We start from the raw sequence: 15,771 nt of genomic DNA, 5'->3' as shown, positions 1-15,771 counted from the left end.
ACTGAAATGGCTTGGTGCCTACAGACACCTGTCATCAAACCTGATGACCTGGATTTAATCCCAAGGGCTTAGATCATGGAAATTCAGAACCAGCTCTTAAAAGTTGTCCACACACACACACACACACACACACACACACACACACACACACACACTCACACACAAGATCCACAATAATGAATAAAAAATAATTATTTTTATTTTCTTTGTTAAAAACTTAACAAGTAGGCATAGGCATTATGGAAGTGTCACTAACTGGGAAGGAGGCTTAAGTTTTTTAAAAAAAGGGAGACAAGTAGAGAGTAGGCATACAGAGCTTCTTAGAAATTAAGAGTGCTTACTGCTCTTACAGAAGACTGAAGTTCAAGTCCCAGTACTCACATTGGTAAACTCACACCTGCCTGTAACCCCAGCTCCTGTAGTTCAACTGTCATCTTCTAATTCATGTGACCACCTCATTCACAAACAAACCTTCTTTGAGATACACATACACTGTCATACATGCACACACTCATGCATGTTCATACATACACACACACACACACACACACACACAAACAATTACAAATAAAAATAAAATATATTTTAAAAGAAGAGTCTGAGAATGTGGAAACAAATTATTACTTTAATGGATATTTGGACAAATGAGATAAAATATAATCTTTTTTTTAGATTTATTTATTTTTATGATATGAGTACACTGTAGCTGTCTTCAGACACACCAGAAGAGGGCATCAGATCTCATCATAGATGGCTGTGAGCCACCATGTGGTTGCTGGGAATCGAACTCAGGACCTCTGGATGAGCAATCAGTGCTCTTAACCACTGAGCCATCTCACCAGCCCGATAAAATATAATCTTAAAAACCTAAGAATGAGACAAACAAATATGAATGAGATCCCATGGTCTGACAACAGAGTAAAAATAGCAAGATACAGATGTTAAATTGGAATGACATTACTACGCTAATACTTAACAATTAAATACTAAACTTTGATATTACAGAAATTATTCAAGAAAAACTTCTCTCTCGATAGGATAAAAATTACCAAAATATTTAGTTACCTTTGCTATCCACACAACATATTTGTCTTAACAAAATACATAAGCTTGACCCATGTGGAAAAAAATGGAAATTTAATATCAGAAAATAAATTATTTCTATTATTGTATGATGCACATTTATATCAGAAAATAAAAATAAAATTCCTTACTTAATTTTAAGATGTACTTACTTCTGAAGATATGTAGAAGAGAGGCTTACATACTAGTGAAAATATAGTCTCAGGAGGCCCTAATGGCATAAAAGTCAGTGAGAGATCTTGCATTCAATGGTGATCTCGAAGATTACAGTAGAGATCAAAATTCACTGATGTCTACAGGTATAGATATGTAGTTATCATAGGTTTATACTAGTTTGTGGTATTGTTGGTGTACAAATTAATAATGTGTTTCTAGTAATATAAAATGATTATTTTGGTGTTTAATATTGAAAACTGTCAAATATTTGTTACTGGATTATGTTGTAATTAATAATTTATAGCATAGCTGTTTTACTTAAACAGTGTTCACATTGAAATCTATGTTGTATCCTGGGAGCACCTGCCTATATTTTATATTTATTACATCTCTTGATTTCATTAAAAGTACCATACACTGCTTACTTGACTTACATACACTATCTAGTTTTCTGTAAGTATATTTTCCAACTTTTGCACAATAGTGATATTCCCTACAGGTTTATTTCTCAAAATGCATCTTTGTCCTTAAGCATGTCTGTATGTCTACAATGAAATATTTTGGGATTTTGTGAATCAATATTTCCATGAAGAGTTACCATTCCTGCATGAGATGTGATTGCTGGCAGATTTTAAAGTAAGATTTGACTCCATTCCCTCTCTTCCTTAATTACAGGCAGTGGGACATGAGGTAAATAGTGAAGCATAAGCTCTTGGCAAGGCTAAGATATATGTTCGTTAAGCAAGAATGAGAAGGATGAGATAAAAATCTGTAATCAACCATAGCTTCACAGGGAGAAATTTTAGTTTTCATAATATCATTTCAGCATATGTGCTAAGCTGTCCATGACAGGAAGATATTCAGTGCTCGGTAGATCCTGATAGAGTGAATCCTTATATTGTAGTCATGTGATCTAGCATGGGTATTGGAATACTGAGCCTAATAGGGTAAAAGCTTAACAGGAATTACAGGGTGTTTGTTCCCTGACACATTCAATAGTCTATATTGTCATTTGGCAAGTACATTGTATTCCTATATTGTGTAATAAGAGCAACGAGTGAAATAAGATTATTCTTGTGGTGTATATGGTATGTGGCCTGCTTCAGGCTGAAGGCTATCTACTTCCTTAGCAGGAACACTGCTGATCAGGTAAATGTTAGTTTTCAAAATAAATATTAAGGCCTGGTACCTCAGAACATGGGATAGAATCACAGACACACTGGCCTGCCTAAGAGAATTTGGTGGATTTTTGTGATATATTATTAAGAGTAAAATTTAGAAGTACTAAAATGGAAAACTATACAATTCTGACACTTGAAGTATTTTGAAACAAACTTTCATATGCTTTTAATTTTATTACAATTTTTTTTTTATTTTTCACACTCCTCTAAGGAGTGATTTAAATTTGGACTTATACATATTATTTTCTGAGATATCCTGGGACTCAGTTATAGGATGTCATAACCCATCTACGCAGAAATTCAATAAAGATACAAGCTTCCTCAACAACATAGGTTTAAATGCTATCTGTGTGTTTATTTCCCAAACTGTCTTAATCTCCAATTCTTTTATTGCACATCAGACTACCATCTTAGAATATGTAATTCATATTTCCACTTGAATATTTAAGTCATTTATAGTGACTATAGAATTTCACAAACAATTTTTTAAACTAAATTTGTGGTTTCTATTTGTCCTTGTATAGACTAAATATACTGCTATTTAGTCGCATTTTTTTTTTAAAATCATGTTCATCTGGGTGAATTACATAGTGTCTTCATCAGTTTCCCATAGCTCTAACAAAATACTTGAAACAAACAGCTTTAGGGGGGCCATTTTGAGGTATCCATTTGTAGTCACTGCCTCCAGTGAATTCTCTGGTTATGTTGATGCATCATAGTATGCAATGTATGGTGGAGCAAATTTACCACCTTTGGATGCTCAGGAAGCAGAAAGGGTAAGGAAGGGAAGGATGGATTGATTGATGGAGAGAAGGAGGGATGGAGGGTAGAACAGATGGAGGGAGGGAGGGAGGTTAGAAAGAGGGAAGGATTCTGGGAGAGAAAGAGGCCATCTTGCACTTCTTCCCTTCAAGGACATTTTCCCAGTTATTTTTCTTTCCTCTACTGGCCCTAAATTGTAATGTTGCACTCCTTCTCAACAGTCTTGCCAGTTAGGAATAAAACTTTTGTTACATTGTGTTTGAGAAACATTTATAAATGAAATAACACAGAGCTAGAACTTTCTCCCCAGAAGCTTGGCACTTTAAGATCACTACTGAGTCATTCCTAGTCTTCCTTACTCAACTATATATTAGCTCTGATGGAGTCATAGTATCTAAGTCTAGATTATATATCTTCAAGCCAGTTGCTTCTCATGTCCCATACCTATGGTCACCTTTATCTCAGTCACTCTCATTTCAGACCTAGATTATACATTAACAACCAAAATGTTCTGATAATACCTCTGCAATTTCTATTACTTCCATAATTGTTTATAGCACAGTGTCCAAGTGTAAAACCACCCATGTAGCCATTAAAGAACTACTGTGGGCTGAGAAACAAGGACATTCTGAACTTTCTCTTCTCTATCTGTTTTTAACTACCCAAGCTCTTCCTTATCAATAACCATCATTCTCTTTTAGCTGCACAGTTTATTTCAAGTAAAATGGTCTTGTTATAATTTCTGAATGATGTTTTTAGGCATTATTTGTAAATTATATTTGATTTCCAAAGAAAACAATGGCATTTATTTATCTATAAGTGTTTCAATAGGACCAGGAGCATATTTATTATTTCACTGAAATATGCAAACCAATCATTACACTGTGAAATAATATTCATTGAATTATAGATGTTTCCTATTTTAAAATGTGCTGAATTAATACTTGTTGACATTAAGACATTTTGAAAGTAATGTGAATTTCCTAAAAACTATTCTTGAATTTTAAATTTGATATTTTCTAATGCTAGCCATATGCAATATTATAATCCTAAAATACTAGAAGTCAATAGGAAATTACAATTTCCATTTCCCCATTCCCTCATAAGAGTAAATGAACAATATTCTGCAGAGTAGTGTATTACTGAGGTATGATGTCTAATAATTCAGGCATTTTATTGGTAAATTAAAAGTATGTTCTACTTATGATAGGTTTATTGACATGCAACCCCAATTTAATACAGGAAACTTTGTACTTTTTTATGTAGTGAAAAGCAAGTTCTATGAGAGAAAGTCATCACCATAGTGTCTGGTACCTGGAAGTCATCAATAAGTGTGGTGAATATGTATTGAAGGAATAAGTACAAGCACCGAAATTCACCCAAACAGTTGCATACATACAAAATTACTTGAAAATTTTAGATAGCATGAAAAGAACCTTCAGGGTTCTTTGTTGGTGAGTTGTACAACTTTCGATTAAAATTACTCTTTGATCATAACTTGGTATACAAATACATTCATAATATACTACATTTTTGCACATTTGTACGTATTGCACAATCTATGTCCTCCTGGTAAAAATTGAAATGAATATAGCACAATATGAGTCTTAAGTATATAAAAGCATTTAAAAGTTCAAGGCAAAAAAAATATGAAAAAGTACTGGTCATTTCAACTTAAAATTCAATATTGTATTACTCTAAAATAACCCAGTTTTTCACGTCATCCACAATTAAAATAAAATGAAACAGAAACACTGTAAAGGTATATGGAGGCTGACAACGGTTTGCCTAATTGGTTCCGAGATTCAGTTTTGTTTCTGAGGATTACAGAGGAGATTCTGCATTAACAGCTGGATTTGAATCTATGTGCAGTCCAGAACACCTACAGAAGCAATTAAGTGCTTTCATCTTAAAGCCTTCTAAGATTTAATTCAGTAGCTTTCTTCAGAAGGGCATTGCTAATTGTTCCTGAATTACTCCTGCTACTAACTGCACTGCCTTAATTTGAGCAGTGTTCAGAGGTCTATTCCCTGTAATGGAGTTAATTGCACTCTGAAAGTCCGCTTTGAGTGGAAACTTAATTCCCTTTGAGGAGGGTTTCTTGACATAGTCCTCTCTCTTGTTTTCAGCTTGACACTTCTACTACATATTTATGCTGAACAATATTGCAACTACAGTGTTCCTGGTTTACAACAGCTTCTAAGGAAGATTAATCAACAAATCAAAGCATGTTAGCTATCTAAAGCTACCTCCAATTTTGTACACGCTCAGGCTGTCTGCTCTAATAGACTCTAAGTCCTTGGAACATTAGCAAATCTCAGAGCTTTTAAACAGTCAGTGACCTATCATTTAGAGGGCTGCTTCAGTGAATCACAGGCTCACTTAGGTTAATGACGGATCATGGAGCTGTTTTATTTGCACTGAGCTAAGTTGTCCATTATCCCTAACATCCATGTGGGTCATGTCACCACATCCAAATAATGTTGAGCTTCCTTATTCTTTAGATTTGCAAGTTAGTATTTGGGATATTACTATGGAAGTTCGTGAGCTTTGTTGATTGATCACGGTGGATAAATGACTGTATGTGACCACAGAGAGGAACACAACTGAGTCTCTTTTCTTGTGAGAATAGGAACAGAGTAACTGCTTATTCAGATTTCATTTGGGCAGCATCTTAAACAGAAAGATAAATATTTACTCTTTCCATCTATGTCTGCTCTTTTTTTTTCCTTTTAAAGTATTGTTGGTTTGCCTTCTTTTGATAGGATGTCAAATACAGGAATGGTTTCTTTACTAATAAATATCCTTGAAAACTATATTTACATGAATATTATTTCCTTACACATGTTACTTAAACACAAATATACATAGACTTCCATACTTGTGTGATCTCATATGTAGAATTCTATCCATAGTGTGTTAAAATGTTATATTAGTTATAAATAGAATCAGCAAGCAGCCAAATTGTCCCTATTGCCAACATGACAATTGCTTATTTTATATTCCTGTTTAATTCTGTACCATATTTCCAGAAGCATACATCTGTGTTAAGATGTCTTGAAAATTGAGGGGAATACAATGGAAAACATACTTTACATGTTTTTCAGAGCCTTTTTAATGCCCTCGCATTTCAACTTTATCACTCCTGTGTGCATGCTTATGCACACATAAAAACAGACACACATTCACACAAAAGAGCAACTTCTTCACTGGAATCTCTAAAGTCAGCTAACAGTTTCCCATAGAAGAAAATCAACACGTTTGGCATTATTTCTTCCCCAAAATGAAATATTTTCACACTATACTGAGAGCTATGGAATATGAATGACAGTAGAAAAACAACTTATTTATTCTTCCTTTATGATTTACAATAGAGATGACAGCCTTGGGGGCGATGAACCACAGTGAGATCATGTGTGTGTGATGCCAGTTTAAGAGTCGTGCAGGCAAACAGAGTTTGTACCATTTTTTGGCTCTGTTAGTGAATTAATTTAAGGATGGTCCATTAGTTCATGTCACCACAGAAAACTGGTAAGTTATGAGTATTCTTACAAACTTGAATTGGAGGAAAATACCCTAATAGTCTGGATTCACAGAAAACTAAGCTGAAAAATTATTGCATTTTGCTTTCCAGTCACAAAGCTATGATTAATAGCTTTAACTGAGAGCCAAGATATTTTAATTAGTGGTTACTTAACCAATTTTTGTAAATGGATATACTCATCTATTCTTTCATGCTAAAAATAAAAAAACTTTATAAAAACAAGATGATAATTTTAGGAAAAATATCAAAAATTACCTCTAAAAACAACCAAAAAACCAACCAACCCAATAAACAAACAAAACCGGGACTTTCCACAGGAAAGGCATCTGCTTTCACCTGATGGGGACGTCCCAGTGGAAACAGGGGTGTGAGAAGGAGGTATAGAATGTAGAACAGTTGGAGGGTACACAGGGAGGGAAATAAAATATGAAGTGTATAAAATAAATAAATAAATAAATAAATAAATAAATAAATAAATACAAGATTAGAAATGTAATTAAATAGAAGGGGTTAGAAAGATGGCTCAGTGGTTAAGAGCACTGACTTTGCTATTCCAGAGGTCCTGAGTTCAATTTCTAGCAACCACATGGTGGCTCACAATCATCTGTAATGGGGTCTGATGTACTCTTCTGGTGTGTGTCTGAAGACAGCTACAGTGTACTTGTATAAATAAAAATAAATCTTTAAAAAATAGGTAAACACTCTCAGAATATCCTTCAACTCTTCCTTTATCTCTGGGAAAATTTTCAGCATTATCTCTGATCTCATACTATAACATGTGTGATTAATATTTATTATGTTACTTAATAATTGCACATGTAGTTCTGGGTTATTGTACAGCCCATCACACACCCTTTTTACAGTTATGTTCCTTTATGCCTGATTTACAAGGAGTAATATCTGCAGATCTCACATGATCCAAATTGCTACTCATTACTACCTCTGAAGTTTGATTCCTTACTATTCCAAATATATGGTGAGTGTTATTACAAGATGCTCTCAAGAGCCATGAGGAAGGCAGAGTCTTCATGGGCACTACAGGCCCTTCTTTATCCATGGTCAGAATTTGGAAACTTTCATTTTCCTTCTGTTGCATTTGTTTTTGTTTAGTTGTGAATATGTAGGTAGTGCAGATTGTCACTGAATTACAATGCCATGTTTTGCAATATTTCTGCTTTAGAATGACATAAATCTATATGTATTTGATGCTTAGTATTTTGATTACTTATTAAGAAAGGATATACAGTTTCTACTCTAATAATGCTGGCTTCTCAATGGAAAATCATACGCAGAAAGAGAGCCAAAAGACAGTGCACACCATCTTATTCTACAATGTTCTAGGCTATGTTCAATGTGTTAGGTGCATTAAACTCATTTTTACTTACAGTATTAGCAAAGATGAATGGATTTTCCAGGGTGAATCCCTTTGAAAATGCAGGAGCATCTGTGATAATTTTAGACATCTGCATTTTAAAATACTTTTGAGATTACTTATTTAACATTATCCATTTCAAGTCACATGTTTACATTTTAGAAGCCATCTGGAGGTGAAGTCTGATCCACGAAATGACTAATAAGAGCTTTATTTAGGCTTTCACGTAGTACCAGTTACTTACATGATATTTTTGGGAACATTTTTTTCCCCAAATATAACCTGCTCAGGCTTTTCAACTGCTGTCACCTGATGCATTTTGTTCGGATAACTAATAATTATTATTTTGAACTACACTTCATTATAAATTCAATGCAACTTCTTGATATGAAAAATCAAATTTGTTACAGCTGAAGATTTATATGTCACAGTGTTCATCTCTGTTCTATGTGGTGACCTTTCACTCCAGGGACAATGTTTCACACAAGAACTTTACAACAGAACCTCCATCTAGTCTTTTCCAGGTTCTTCTCACATTATTGGAGGAGCTCCTGTTTTCCTCTGTCTACACCCACGCCCAAAGTGATCTCACCCAAGTTCATAATTTTAGACACCATATGCTGAAAACTCCAAAATATGCATCTCCAATCTCTGATTTACCCAAATTTAATCTCTATTCATGTGCTTTACTTGGCATATGAATTAGATTTCGGATGGGAATCTCAAATCTACATGTCCAAATTGAATTCTTAGACTTCACCCCTAAACGTGTTTTATCCTCCAATTTCACTATTTAAAAGGTTCATCCATCCAGTTATTCAAGCTGAAATATCTCAATCGGTTTCTCAAACCTTGCTGTTCTCCTTTTGCACTGCATACTAATCTCCACAGACATCCTCTTACCCCTGTATCCACAGTATATGGAGATTCCCTCCAATTCTCAGTTTTCCTCAGGTCTCCACAACTTAAAAATATTCTTTACTTATTAATGTCAAGAGAAGTTTTAGCCCCTTAAAGCATGTCTCATTAAGGTTTTGAACTACAGGTTAGTGGTAGAGTACTTGCCTAGCATACTCAAAGATGTAGGGTCAATATTTGATACCCTCAAAAATTGTATTTCTTTGTGTCCCTTATTTTTGTTTGAGGGTAATGAAGCTCCCTCATTTGTCTCAGTATATGTCAAGAGTCTGTAGAATATCTAGTCTTCCTTTTATTTCCTTTAGATTTGAAGTTAATATATAACATATACCAATATATTAATTATACTAAACTATATCATATATTAACATAAGTTATATATTAATAAAATAATGCATATATATCACTAATACAACATCATTTCCCTTTTTCCTTTTTCTCCCTCAAACCCTTCCTGTGTACCCGTTTGACTTCTCAAACTCATGTCCTCTACTTATTTAGTCATTGTGTATATACATATGTATATATGTATTTATAAATATACACAAATACAACATTTTACATCGTATAATCATATATATCATATATACATATTTACATAATATATACATATCTGTGTGTGTGTGTGTGTGTGTGTGTGTGTGTGATTTTAGGACTGACCCCTTTGTACCTGGTAACAATTTGTGGGCCTTTTCCCTGTGGAAGCCTATTTCTCTCACTGTTTGCACTGTATAGTCATCTGTAGCTTTTGATGTGGAGGAGTTGTGGCCCCATGAGAATTTTTCCTTCTCTGTTACCACAGCTATTTTTTGTCATCACCACACATGTCTTTTTTAGGAAGCCACATCATTGAGAGAATTTCTCTGATGAGGTCCTTTGATATTTACTCCTAATGTATACACCTTATATTTATCCATAGTGATCAAAATGGGGACAGAAAAATGATACCTTGGTTAAGAGAACATCCTGCCCTTTCAGAATGCTGTGGATAATGTCCTGGCACCTATGTCACATGACTTCTAACTGAGTATGATGACAGCTCCAGAAGATCTAAGCCCTTTTATGGGTTCCTTGGGCAACTGTGTGCATACACACACATACACATACATATACACATGCACATGCACATACACATGCACATATACACACACAGAGAGAAAGAGAGACAGAGAGGAAGAGAGAGATCTATACAATACTTAAATAAATAATAGATTCTTAGAACATTTGCTAGACTTTTAGAACTTAGTGATAAAACACTGGCAGTACTGTATTTACACATATAGTGTGCTTGTTTTATAGTATGTTGCAGTTTTAGTTGTACCAGAGTAATTACAATCTGAGTTTTAACTTATTTTGTATTTATTACCATAGTCACAATGGAAAATAAACAGAAAAATTAAGAAAAGCTGTTTAAAAAGAGACAAAAGCCAACAGACATCAACAAAACAGTGACTTCCCCTTGAAATGCAGTACACAATATTGTCTTCTAGTTAAAACATACATGCACATACCTCTGTGTATTTTTAGGGTCCCACAGCACAGACACACATGCATAAATACTGAAATTTATTCACTAGAGAAAAAATTTAACACCAATGAAAGCTATTCTCCTAAATAGTAACTGTACTAAGAATATAAACTTTGGTGTTTGAAGAATAAAATATTATATTTATGTAAATGCTACATTCATGGCTCTGTCAAAATGTGTTCCTTTTTTTTGTTTAATTGTTAATAAATGAAGCAGTGAATCATCACCATTTTAATGAAGCTTCAATCACAGAAACAGAGTTCACTTTAATGTTATGAGTACATGAGTTTAATTTTAGAATGATTGATGCAAATGGGGTGAGATGTGAGGTGGAGCTCTGCAAGTGAGAGGGCAGCCATGGAAAATAGAGTAGTGAAAAGAACTACTACCTTATTTGCTGTCTCAAGGTTCATTGAGAAGCAGCAGAGATGACAAGGCTGGCTGGCAATTCAAGCAAGTACAGTCACGTGTCGAAGTATTCCAGCTGCCCATGCTGAGGTCTACAAAAACGCTTTGTTCTTTTCAGTAGCAACCTCTGTCTGGGGTTATACCTATTCTCAAAATGGTAAGTGGAACAGAGTACACACATGTAGTAAAAGGGTGAATAGTGTCTATCTCTCTACGTCAGTTATAGTCCAACAAACATCACTCTACAATGATCTTTGAAAAGATTCCATATGCCTTTACTTCTGTATAAGAATATGTAGACAAACACAAACACACACACAATCAAACACACACAAATTCACTGCAATCACTGCTCATCAACAACCATCTGGGAAAAACATCTGTACAACCTGCTCCCAGCTTGTCAATAGTGGCAGTGTACCACACTATAGATTTTTATCCCATAGTAACACCCAAACACATCTCTTCAGTCCATTTTAGCTGCTATATACAAGAAATTGAGCTTACCAAGATAATTCTATGATTCTAATAATATGCAGATTCCACATGAAATATAAAGGACACCTAATACTTTATTATATTTTATCTTGTTTTGTAATGTCAACCAGTGTTCCCCAACACTAAGTACAAAAATCTATTTTTGATAAAATGTTCACTGGAAGTATTAATCTAGATATATATTTTAAATGGTTATGTAATTTTTAAAATTATATCATTACAGAATAATATATGTATTTAAAATGTCAAACACATATTTTCATTATGATACATATATGAACAGTATACATTTATTTAGTTGGTAAATGCCCATAGTTTGATGAAGAATCATCATTTAATTTGATTTTTTATGTTCTATTAGTCATTGTATATTAAATTTGAGGGCATATGATAATATTTTATCGTTTGTATTTCATTTAGCAAACTGTCAATAGTGGTTTAACATTCACCAAAAATTGTTTTAAGAACTATACAAGTAATTATGAAAAGAGACCATGTTGTATCTAGACAGAATTTCAAATTCTAATATATTTTAATCCTTAAAACATATGACACCACATTACAGCTGTATTGGAACAACCAAATTCAAGTAATATATTTTTTAAAAATTACCATGTGCAGTATTTCTGGATTTGTCTAGTTTTCTGGTACTAGTTGTTATTTCAAACAATTAACACTCTTTGTGATTTAGAGTAACCTGATTAGTTACATGCTTATACTAACTTTTCAGAACTTCCTACAAAAATGCTGTAGCAACTTCACATGACATAAAACATTTTGTTTACTATTTCTTTGAATAATTTTCCAAACAGGATTTCATTACAGAATGTATTTGCTTTCAGTATAGAATATTCCTTTCAGTGAAAACTATCCCCATTTATCTAAATCAATCAAAGGTTATAAAGAAGCTTTTCCAAGTTTCTCTTTGTCACTTGATGTTCCCTTTTTAGATTCGGTACCTATTTCTGACCCAAAAACTCTTTTTAAAGGTATTATATAATGTCTCATAAAGAAAAGGCCATGCCATGTGTCCCTTAGGCTTGCACTGCTGTTGTTAAATAGTACCTCATCCACTCTTCCTAGAGTCAAAGAAGATAGAATTACAGGTAATATTTTAGGTGAACTGTGTCTTAATTATTTTCTTATTGCTGTGATAAAACATCATGACCAACGTAACTTATAAAAGGGAGCATTTACTCAGGACTTACAGTTTCAGGGCATTCGAGTCAATGACAATCAAGGCAGAGTGAATGGTAGTTGCAGGCACACGTGGCATACATATTGTTTGAATTGTTTCTGAGAGCTAAAAATCTGATCCAAAAGCTAAAGACAAAACGAGACATAGTGAAAGATCTTGGGATGCCTTAGGCTTTTGAATCCTAGCTTTCTCTCAGTGACAAACCACCTCCCATAAGGACATGAGCCCTAATCCTCCCAAAACAGTTCAACCAACTAGACACCAAGTATTTAAATATGTGAGCTTATGGTAGCCTGTCTCATTCAAACCACAAGAACCACTAATTTAGTTCACTAAAAATGTTTGATCCATGAACATGACCATTTCTACGTGATGAAAGCTCATTTCTTGCTTACAGACTTAAGTACACTTTTCAATGGCCACATGGATCAGAAAAGATGGAAGAAGTAATATGAATATTTTTAATTAATTAATTAACTTGTTTACTTTGAAACCTGACAATTGTTTCTGCTCTCCCTCCTCTCTTCCCAGATTTTCTTCCTCCCTTCTTTCCATTCACTCCTCTCTTTCTTTACAGAAGAGAGTAGGCCTTTTATGGATACCAACCAGCCTTGGCATATCATGTTTCAGATCAATAGTAGCATCTTTTTCTATTGAGACTAGAAGAGGCAGCCGAGCGAAGGCAAAGCATCCAAAAGGGAGGCAATAGAATTAGGACAGCCCCTGCTTCTGCTGTTAGGTGTTCCGCATAAATACTAAGTTCCAAAATAGGTATATATGTTCAGAGAGCTTAAATTAGTCCCTTGTATGTTCTCAGGCTGACGGTTTATCTTCTGTGAGTCTCTATAACCCTATGTTAGTTGATTCTGTAGGTTTCTTTGTAGTGTATTTTATCCTCTCTGACTCCTACAATCCTTCCTTTCCATCTTCCCAGGATTGTCAAGCTCCAGTTTATCTTTGGCTGTTGGTCTCTGCATCTGCTTCCATCTGTTGCTCTCTGATGAGAGTTATACTAGGCTCCTGTCTGAAAGTATAGCAGACCATCATTAATAGTGTCAGGGTGGGCTCTCTTTCATGGCATGGGTCTCAAACTTGGCCAGTAATTGGTCGTCCATTCTTTCAATTTCTGCTTCATCCTTACCTCAGTACAACAAGTAGGCAGGACAATTTTGCCAAAGTCCAGCTCTAGTGTAAGGTGGGTCCTGAGAAACCGGGAATGGGAACACTGATTCAATAATTACTCAGATTCAGTAGTGGATGCAAGCTGTCAGTTAAAATGGTCTCACTTTGCCTGAGGATTCTCATCATTCTTCCTACATTTCCCTTTATTTTTCCTTCCTCATTCTTCTCATTGTTTTTCCCTCTCTCTCCCAGAGAGCCTGAACCGAATTTTTATTTTAAAAAGCTGTGTAATTAAGGCTTTGACCACTGTTAATCATTTTTTTTTAGAAATCCTCAAATTTACATAAATTTTATTAATCCTGGATTATTAGTCCCAACACCTGGTTGCTTAAAACAGAAACTAAACCCAAAACAAAAGTACATCTCCATAGTTTTCACACAGCCTGTTTTTCATGGGTAGCTGGGCACAACTATTTCAGTTTCCTGTTACAGCAGGCAATATAATCTTTAGTAAGAACAGAAAGGCGACAGACTACTAAGTTTAAAATAATTTCTTACAGAGTTTTAAACTTTATGTAAGCAAAGCAGCTAGCTCTCCCTGATAGCTTTCTAGGTACTTCATATTCATTCCTTTAAGTAGCTACGAGAACTAGGCACTAAATTTTTTAAATTCCTGCATATCATTTTCTAATTCTCCAATCTTTGTTTCCTTATTCTATCAATTCCATAGACGCATTACTCTCTTCAATTACTACTTTCTGAATCACATGCAAGCTTTCCTCCTATTAGAAAAACCTATCTATCATTTGCTGTATTTGTAAAGATTCCTTCTTTTCCTACCCATGCCCTTTCTTCATGAGACCACGATAACTCTTCATCCTTTCTTCAAGTGTATCCTGGCTAATTAGTGTAGCAGTAATTGGTCCAGAAATTCATGTCTGCTCATAATTTGACCAATTCTGATCAAGTTTGACCAAGTCTTGCAATGAAAAATTTCTACAAAGGACCATGTAGGCTTTTATGGCCTCTGTGATTATTTTGTCTAGGTTCTTTCCCATGGTCCTAAAATCCTAGTGGAAGCTTTTCTCATCCCCCACAGCCTCACTACCACCTCCATTCCTCATTCCCGAGAACCACATCTGTTTCATTCATTATGAAGTGATTTCCTGTTAGAATGGATGAAGTATATTTCCAAGAAATAGAGATTGAAAGTAATACACATAGAAGAGACAGCAAATCAGCTTCAGGCAATAGCAGCCATCAGCCCATGTGGGGATCAATGGCCTGACAATGCCCCAGAGGCAGGAATTGTGTCATACCTCTCTTTATGCAGCCAAGCCAGACTTGGTACAAATTGAAGGTCAAAGTTTTTGTCACTGGTTTGGGGTTAGAATCCTTTCATTGGGAATCTTTCTTGGTTACAAGAAATGGTTAGTTCAAGGTCTATATCCTCCATTGCTAGGAGTATCACTCTCTGAGAGTCCTGGGAGTTTCCATTGCCCTTGATTTTCTCGTGAATCCCAGGGATGCCTGCCTCTCCCCATTGATTCCAGTTGTTTCTCCCAGTATTCTCTCCCTCTCTCCTCCTCCCACGTGATCCTTCCTGTTCCCATCCCCACCCCCATCCATTCTCCTCTCTCCTTGTCCATCTATAATGTCTATTCTATCTCACCGTCTCAGGTGAGATTCATGTGCCCCCACGAACCCTCCTTGTTACTTAGCTTTTCTGTCTATGGATTGTAATTTGGTTGTCATTTACTTTACGACTAATATTCAATTATAAATGAGTACATACCATGTTTATTTTTTGTCTGGGTTACCTCACTCAGAATGATCATTTCTAGTTCCATCCACTTGCCTTCCAATTTTATGATGCCACTGTTTGTGATGATTGAGTAATACTCCACTGGGTAAATGCACCACTTTTTCTTTATCCATTCTTTGGTTAAGGAATATCTAGACAAGGCAAGTTTATAAATGTTTGTCTAGATTCACATTTGA

The 15,771-nt window shown here is 34.9% G+C and overlaps 1 protein-coding gene and 1 long non-coding RNA gene across 3 annotated transcripts in view; one reads left to right on the top strand and one right to left on the bottom strand.

The window, feature by feature from the left end:
- Cdh12 (cadherin 12) overlaps positions 1–15,771 on the top strand; it is a 1,002,120-nt gene that overhangs the window by 4,132 nt on the left and 982,217 nt on the right. The gene's annotated exons all lie outside the window — the stretch shown is intronic.
- LOC143435120 (uncharacterized) lies at positions 620–15,770 on the bottom strand. 2 transcript variants are annotated; one of them, XR_013105120.1, is made up of 3 exons: positions 15,566–15,770; positions 12,659–12,773; positions 620–867 (listed from the first exon to the last, which is right to left on the bottom strand). It is a non-coding gene; the product is annotated as an uncharacterized LOC143435120 (long non-coding RNA). The 2 variants fall into 2 exon arrangements; XR_013105121.1 differs by lacking the exon at positions 15,566–15,770 and adding an exon at positions 15,090–15,317.

The sequence above is a fragment of the Arvicanthis niloticus genome, chromosome 19, assembly GCF_011762505.2.
Source record: "Arvicanthis niloticus isolate mArvNil1 chromosome 19, mArvNil1.pat.X, whole genome shotgun sequence".
Lineage (NCBI taxonomy): Eukaryota > Metazoa > Chordata > Mammalia > Rodentia > Muridae > Arvicanthis > Arvicanthis niloticus.
The sequence above is the reverse complement of the archived record's forward strand: the minus strand, read 5'-3'. Positions and strand labels throughout refer to the sequence as shown.